The sequence below is a fragment of the Bidens hawaiensis genome, unplaced genomic scaffold, assembly GCF_021521415.1.
Source record: "Bidens hawaiensis isolate Kalapana, Puna unplaced genomic scaffold, B.hawaiensis_p1.1 tig00026949_1, whole genome shotgun sequence".
NCBI classification, from domain to species: Eukaryota; Viridiplantae; Streptophyta; class Magnoliopsida; order Asterales; family Asteraceae; genus Bidens; species Bidens hawaiensis.
Window position 1 is genome coordinate 1 of NW_027494352.1, and position 9,142 is coordinate 9,142.

Genomic DNA, 9,142 nt, shown 5'->3' on the forward strand with positions numbered 1-9,142 from the left:
TATTCAGGTTAACACGACAAATTGAATTATAAATTATTAGGGTTGGGTCTTGGGTTTGTTTTTGAAAAAAAATCAGGTTCCGAGTTAACCCGAAATAGTTCAATTTAATCAACCCAACTGCCCAAGCCCACCTAGCAAATAAGCTTAACACAAAAGAAGAAAAAGAAATAATAATAACCTGGGCGAACGACGGGAATTGAACCCGCGCATGGTGGATTCACAATCCACTGCCTTGATCCACTTGGCTACATTTAGATTAGATAGAAGGTTTGTTGTGTAACCATAGTTGTTTATTTGTTATAGTATCATCTTCTTTATATTAGTCTTTTAAGTGAGTTTGTTGCAATTTGTTTCTTTCGTGCATGGTTTTATATGTAAGCTGTATTTTTATTTTTGTCACACATTAATAACATATGTTTTTTTGTCAAGTACTTGTCATTTACAATATCATATCATCTAGTCTCTAGATGCTTTTTGTATCTTTATAGTGATTCTGGCACTAACACATCAAATACTGAAATTCGACGGTATACAGTCATCACAAATAGCATGACAATGACGTCCAAACATAGTTTGTGGCATTAAATGACATCAACAGCCCGAGCCAATACAAATACGTGTGGTGAAAAGATGGATACCCAAAAGTTAAAATGAGTTGTGTTACTTATTTGTAGACGATCATGTAAGCCACTGATGTGTTGCGTTTAAGTGTTTAAAATGGTTGGAATGGGAGATTTTAGCTTTCGCATAAGATCGTGTTTTTAATTTATAAAAGTGATTTCTACTAATACTAAACACACACAAAATAGGCAAATGTACCTGTCTCATATGTAGAATAGTATTTGTAAGAACCAAGTATCGATCCGTGGACACAAATGTTTCTAATAATAAATGTTCGTCTTACTTTAATCAGAAGGTTTAATAATTTTTTAGGTTGATTTTTAAACTTTTTATAAAATAGAGATACTTATATATAATATATAGGTGACAAGAAGAGAAATTCTAAGTGAGTAATTCAATTATATGAAGGTTACCATCCAAAATCAAGAATCCACTCCATTATTCCTTGATGATTATTAAATAAACATGTGATAAACTTGTCCTAATAATATATGATAGAATAGTCATTCATTTCTAAGTGAACATATTCTATGACATAAAAGTGTAGCATGCGCATTTTAAAGTCCATTCTTTCCTAATGTCATACTACCACGAGAATGTTGATTTAAGTAGGCAAGCAGTTCGATATAGTAGAACGATTAGGATTGACTTCGATTTCTCAAATACCAATCCTAACAACTTCGAGTGGTTGTAGTTAACTCACACAACCTCCCATTGGTTGATTTAATTAGGTTATAATTACACATTCCATTAACATATGATTTCTTTAACTAGCATGATAACCTAAGCAATCGTGTTAACAATGTTATTTTAGAGTTATCAAAACTAGAAATAGATCATAACTTATATCTCATCATTTCTAAGTACAACATAAGGATCCATGTTATATCTTGAATAAGTTATCAAAGTATTCTTTTTACCATTCTAGTTCCAAGAACATGAGTTAACATGAATGATTATCAATCATCAACTTTGATATATTGAGTTAAAGTGATAAAACATTTCTTCATCAAAGGATAATTGCAAAATAATCATGTACTATACCAAACTAAACCACATGTTTCACATAATCATCAAGTAAAACAAAGCTCCTTCATAGATTATAGATGGTAAATGGAGTTTACTCATAATGAGCATTGTTATAAACATTAAAATGGATGATGATAACAAACACATGATTAAACTAGAACAATCTAACCAAATGTGGATGAATCTTCCTTCTTAATGATGATGGATGATAATGATAATGATGATGGTGATGATGGACGATGATGATAACCTTCAAGCCTTCAAACTCCTCACAAGATCTTCAATATGAGTGTAATGTGAGTGTTTTTATAAGAGAAACCCGTTTAGAGATTTTCTTCAAGCACACTTCATCAATTCAACAAGAGCCTCTATTTATAAGCAGTCTGGAGTGAGAGGCACATGCCCGTACTCCTTGAGGCACAGCCCCGTGTCCAAGTGTCCAGTTGCATTAAATGCTGTCAGATCGTACATGATGACTCACCACGACCCCGTGCTTCTGGAGACACGGGCCCATGCTTTTTTGTGACATGTGCTAATTCTTTTTGTCTCCTGAAAGGTGATCACGACCCCGTGATTGAGAAGGCACGACACGTGCTTCTGTCTTCAGTGTCTGTATTTTCTTGTAGATTTTTGTCTTTTCTTGTGTTCAGAAGCACGAGGGCGTGTTTCTTGTTTTTCTTGTGTCTTCTTCCGTTTTTCTTCGTCTTTTCGCTTGTTTCTTAGTTTGAGGCTTGGGTTCACATGAAATTGTGTTTTATTATGATAAGTAGCCTTCTGAGCCATGTTATTTGATAGAAGTTGCAGTTTTTAAAGATTATTTGATGCTAAAAAGATATATATTTTTATATACATCAGCCACATCCACATGCACCTATCTAATAGCATAACATAAGAAATCTTTGAAAGTCAAGTAAAGATGTATATTTTTATATTAAATGTCTTTGACTCAATTAATTAAATAAAGATGATATAATACTTAGAATTAAATTTGTACCATCATAAATAATAAATAACATTATAAACATAAACAACATCATGAACATAAATACAAAAACAATTCAAAATATATTTTATTAATAAATGAATATCTGAAAGGTGTCGAAAATTTAAAATGGGTCGGGGTTTCGGGTTTCAAAAATGACGAACATCACAGGATTCACAACTTTTAGAAATTTCGTCCCGAAATTAAATTAAAAATAAAATAAGGTAAACAACTACTACGTGGAGTTAAAAGTTTTAACCAATTTTTTTATATATATGAAAAATAAAATAATTAAATAAATTAATTAATAACACTGATATTTGAATGACTTAATAAAACGCCACAAATGGGACGTATGACAAGAGCACTTATATATAGGATGTACCAGCGGCGAATCCACTATGCACTTATCATACTGCATTTGTCCCGTTTCCCAAAATCATTCCAAGTTCCGAGTTACTCCTCACAACCGAACTTATTATGTTTTCCATGCTAGGACTTTGATAATTACGTGTCGTCCCATAATTACCTTTATCGTCGGATGGTCTACATAATCCGTCTCAATGTGTGGGTTTTAAGACAAATAAATAAATTCTTATATGAAAACTTGGAAATCAAGAATAATGAACTATAAGGATCAAAACTAACAAAAAAATATATAAACAAACCCTTGGGGTCAAGGATTACGCAAAAATATTAGGTAAAAATTAATAAATTAAACTATCGAAGTTTAACAAAATCAACGATGTTATTGGGGCTTAAAACGAAATAAATAATGTTAAGTTGAAACGATATAACCGATGCTATTGAGGTTTAAAACGAAATGAAACTATTGAAGTTAAAATAAAATAAGCGAATCTCTAGAGTAACACAAAATGATAAACATAATGAATGAAACATTAAAGTCATGAACATCGCAATAAATAAATGGAATATTGTGGGTCGAGAATACATGGGTGACTTGAACTAACAACATATTGCCAAGTAAGTCGATACAACGTTGATTTCAGGAATAAACGACATTTTTGTTGTCAAAATATCAAAATAGATTATATTTTCGGGTTTCAAAAATGACGAATGTCACATCCAGCAACACCAAAATCCAAAATCCTCATCCTAATTCACCAGGTGTGTAGTTGATTTTTTTTAATTTAGCTGATACACATTTCATAGACTCATGGTAATAGTAACTATTATTAAATAAAAGGAATCACGACTTTCATGAGATACTGAATTTTTCAGGTACCTTCATGACTTTTGAAGTCAAATGGTCAAAAGTCAACTCCCTAGAGTTTATGAATTTTATTTGAAACTTAAACTCTCACTTTGCTCTCTTTTTAAATAGTTGGCTGGAATCCATTCCTAAAGTGTACTCTTTGTCTAATCGTTTCAGTGTATTTTTTGTATGATCCTTGCATCGCGCGTCCTCCATGCTGTTTTCAAATTAATTTTGAACGTTGTATCAAATTATACATAGGATTTCTTGTTTTCAACTTTCCTAAACTTTGTTGTAAAATAGTTCCGGAACTTTAGGCCATATTGTGTATTTATGCTGGCATTTGTTAATGATAAAGATTCATTAAGGTTGATTACCAGTTATTTATACTTACAAGTTACAGCAAACAAACAAAATGGAGATACAACTTGTTGGATTGACCTGAATAGACTATACTCAAAACTAATTAATTTCATGATAGGTTTGTATTATTTTGTTTGAAACTAACACTTTATAAAACATCAATAATTGGTCAATGTTGATTCAAATTCGCTTGCACCTACCTATACTGATTTCAACTCATCTTTTCAATCAATGCCCCGTCCTCTAATACACGCATGAGAAGATCGCATGCCTGCCTAGCAGACGGTCTCTCAGCAGGAGCTGTTTTTGTGCATTGAAGTCCAATTTCAAGAACTTGAAAAGCAGCAATTTCTTCTTGTGGTAAAAGTGGTTTTAAACTCGTGTCTATTAGTTCCTCGCGTTCTGGTCCTTGCATGTCCATGCGCGACTCCACCCATCTCACCATATCCAGATTTTCACCAAAAGTTCCGCCTGTTGGCATTCTACCGGTCACCAGTTCCAGCATCACGATCCCCATACTATAGACGTCACTTTTCTCGGTTGCTTTTAAAGTGTATTGGTATTCTGTTGACAAAACACAATAAACATTAAAAATTAAGTTTTCACACTTTTAAGTTTTAATAAGTTTTAAGTGCTTGATTGTTTTTCTGTCATGCTTATAATTATTTTCAAAATTAATGTTTTGGTTTTTAAAAGTGTGAACAAAAATAAAATTAAGATTTCATCATATATAATGTACAAATTAAGTTGATGACAATTTAAAAAATTAAACGTGTACCTGGAGCAATGTAACCATACGAGCCCGCAAACCACATATTTGAGTTGCTAGCAACCGAGTCAAGGTTATCAGTCATAGCTTTTGCAAGCCCAAAGTCTCCCAAATGCACGTTCATGTTTGCATCCAATAGAACGTTAGCCGACTTGATATCACGGTGAATGATCTTAGGCACACAATCATGGTGAAGGTACTCTACCCCCTGAGCTAACCCAACCGCAATGTTCAACCTCGTGTCCCAATCAAGGGTCCCTTTTTTCTTATTATTTTCTGGCTCTTGGTGCAACCAATCATACACACTCCCATTCTCCATGTACTCGTATATCAACAGGTTCGACCCCGCCCCTTTGTTCGTGCAATAACCGAGTAACTTCACTAACCGTCTGTGCTTTATCCGACCAATCGTGTTCACTTCTCGGGCAAAACTTTTATCAACAAACATGTCATCTTTCCATCTTATTCTCTTGATGGCTACTATCTCACCCGTTATAAGCTCGGCCCGATAGATTGTTCCTGACCCACCCGTCCCGTCCCGATTATAAACTCATCACTTAGACTGTTTGTGGCCTCCATGATGTCTTCCCATCTCATGTCACTTTTGACCGAACCCCTTTTGAAAAATGGCGGTCTTCTTTGTGCTCGAGACGAAGGCGAGGAAAAATAGGAAGTGCCCGACACGTTTACGGCTCGATTAAATCCCGGCCTCCTGGTTCGGAAGAATAACAGGGCTATGAACAACATCAGTGCAATAACTGCTAAAGTACATACAACCGAGATTGCAATAACCGATGCAGGACTCGGCCCGTTTTGGTGCCGGTTTCTTGACCCTGGGCAGAGACCGAGAGGGGGCCCGCAAAGGCCAAGATTACCGACAAACGAGTCAACCGGTAAATGGGAGTACCCCTCATCTAATTCCCCTTGAAGATGGTTGTAAGAGAGATTAAGCCTGCTTAAACTACTCATCTGACCGAGTTCTCTCGGAACAGGCCCCGTTAAAAGGTTGTGAGAGAGATCGAGCACCTCGAGTTTCACTAGTGTCCCGAGAGATCCCGGGATGCTGCCAGTCAGATTATTGTAACTAAGATCTAGTACACTTTGTAGATTCTTTAGTTGCCCAATTTGAACCGGGATTTTCCCGCTAAAATTGTTGTTTGAAAGATCAATCTCAAACAGTTTGCTTAATGCCCTATAGCTTCCGGGATTTGTCCCGAAAGCCCATTATTGTTCAACCTTAAAACATCAAGAGCCGAAAGCTTGCTGATCAGTTCAGGTAGATTGCCATTAATCGAATTTCCATCGAGTGAAAGCACTAACAGTTTTGAACAGTTGAATAAGGCTAAGGGAAGCGAACCTGTAAACGCGTTAGAATATAACTATAACTCACCCAAAAGTTGCAAGTCACCAAGCCATGACGGGATCGGGCCTGAAAGAAGGTTGTTATCAAGATCAACATGAGTTAACTGTTTACACAACGAAAGCTCGGTAGGTAAAGAGCCGGTTAACCGGTTATTCGATAAATCTAAAAGTGACAATTCTTGATTTTTCTTCCCCAATTCAGATGGAATCCTTCCCGTGAACTGGTTATTCCCGAGCCTTAGCCTCTGGAGAGACGGCGAGTTCCCAAACTGTGACGGTATCTCACCATCAAACTCGTTGTTTGTGACATCAAACGAGAGAAACAAACCCGAACTACATAACGGAACAATGCTACCGTTTAACTTATTGTTTGAAAGGTTGATTCTTGTTAAACTGGCAATGTTAGTTAGTTGTATGGGAAGATTGCCTTCTAAGTAGTTATTGTAAAGCATCAACTGTTGTAACGAGTTTAAATACCCGAACGTAGCTGGAACCCGACCCGTGAGACTGTTCTCAGCCAGGTCTATGACAGTGAGCTGATGACAGTTATCCAAAGTGGCTGGAATCTCGCCCGAGAGATCGTTTAGTCTCAAATGAATGAAAGTTAACTCGCTGAGCCGCCCTAAAGTAACAGGTATCTCCCCAGTGAAATGATTTTTATAAAAATCGACCATTTTTAAACTCGAGCAGTTGCCTATTTCCAAAGGTATTATTCCAGACAGCTGATTCTCGTACAGATACAATATCTCAAGACTTGGTAGCATACCGATTTCTTTCGGTAACTCACCATGAAACTTGTTTTGAAACAATGCTAATGTCACCAGACTGGTGAGATTTGATATAGCGGGTGGGATTGACCCGGACAATGTGTTATTATTTAGCAGCATATCAGTCAACTCGACTAACCCGAAAAGCTCAACTGGTACCGACCCGCTGAGCGTATTATTCGACAAGTCAAGATACTTTAAGGAACCACATTTTCCCAACTCCTTTGGAATTTCACCAGAAATTAAGTTTTGAGAAATATCCAAATGTTGCAGCAAAGTTGTTGTTTTATTGGTGTTAGTATTGGCATTGGATAAACATATATTCTTCGGAATGGTACCAGAAAGACTATTGTTGGACAATACTAGGTAAACCAAGTGACCCATGTCCCCAGGGACATCCCCACTCAACTTATTCGCTGACAAATCAAGATTCCATAGATTCCCGAGCCGGGACACCGACTTGGGAATCTGCCCCGTCAGCAGATTCCCAAGCAGGTTCAGATACTCAAGCAGGACCAACTTCCCAATCCCGCTCGGTATCTGTCCAGAAAAACTATTATTCGCCAAATTCAACGTCCGAAGGCTTTTTAAACCACACAACTCATCCGGGATCGACCCGTTAAGCCCGTTAACCGAAGCTCGGAACGACACCAGGCTCGAGCAGTTCCCGAGCTCAGGCGGGATGGGGCCCACCAATCTGTTTTGCTCTATAACTAGATTCTCAAGCTTAGTAAGCCTTCCGAGTTGTGGCGGTATCGAACCGGATAAATAACAGGAGGCGAGGCCGAGAACGAGTAAGTTTTGGAGACGGCCAAGAGAAGCGGGAATGGGGCCGGTGAGGCGGTTTTCGCCTAAACGGAGGACTTGGAGGTTGTGAAGTGAAGCGAGGTGGACCGGGATTGGACCGGAAAGGCGGTTGGATGAAAGGTCAAGGTGGGTTAAGTTATGTAGAAGTGAGATGGAAGGTGAGACTGAGCCGGAGAGGTTAAGTCCGGTGACGTGAGAACCGGCACAGATGACACCGGTCCAGTGGCTGTTGGTATGTGACCAGTCGTGGAGAATGTTTTGCGGGTCGTGGGTGTTTTGATATGTATAGTGGAATAATACTACAAGTGGTTAGGTTAGAATCAGCAGGTAGACTAATAAACAGTACAAGAAGAAAAGCAAAGAAAAATGTAGTGAGATAGTGGAACGCCATGGATCATGAAATAATAATCTATTTGGAGGTGTTAATGGAGGATAGTTAGAATATGTTGATGTTTGGGGAATTGTAATAATAAGATTAATGGCACCGCAGCTGCTGGCTTAAATGTTTTACATAAGTCAAACTATTTCTTTCTTTATTTGATTATAATTAACCTATTGCTATTTATCTTTTTTACCAGTTTCCCACCTCTTGTTGTTGGTTCAGTTCGAAGCAATAACCCCATATTGTTGTGAGCCGTTGACACTGCCGTCGTCGGATTAACAGGTGTTGCCGGGGTTTCTTGCATAGGTCGCCGGAACTAGAAGGTCAGATGTTGAAGATTGAGATATGCTAACCAGATGGATTTGATAAAGTATATAAGCGAAAATCCTACATAATAGAACTCATTTTTATTTTTATTTTAAGTATAATCAATATCATCAAAAGTTTGACAACAGGAAGCTTGTTTGTAATGTTTTTGGATGAGACGATGACCTGTGGTAGAAACTTTTAATGGGATTAAATAAAACAAGTAATTAAAAGTGGTAAATAGTTTTGAAAAACCTCATTTTAGTAAATAATTTTTCCACAATCCCTATTTTAGTAAATATGAAATCGTACACTCAATTTTTGGGTTTTATGCACAAATCTTCGATAATTGTTTAAAATTGTATGCCTGGCGATCATAAATGATACACAGATGCGAATTTTAAACAATCTTCAAGTTATCATGTTTCTGTGCTGGGAAAATGAAGACCTTAATTACATAACAAATTAACAACCATTTAACAGAAGTAGTTACAAAACAAACTAATTTAGCTGACTATTTGAGTGAAATAAGCAATTT

The 9,142-nt window shown here is 36.8% G+C and overlaps 1 pseudogene across 1 annotated transcript; it reads right to left on the reverse strand.

Annotated features, from left to right (window-relative positions):
* Positions 1-4,398: 4,398 nt before the first annotated feature.
* LOC143574497 (uncharacterized) lies at positions 4,399-8,602 on the reverse strand (annotated as a pseudogene). The gene is made up of 3 exons (XR_013142604.1): positions 8,503-8,602; positions 4,990-8,215; positions 4,399-4,775 (listed from the first exon to the last, which is right to left on the reverse strand). The product of XR_013142604.1 is annotated as an uncharacterized LOC143574497 (transcript).
* Between the last annotated feature and the right edge of the window lie 540 nt (positions 8,603-9,142).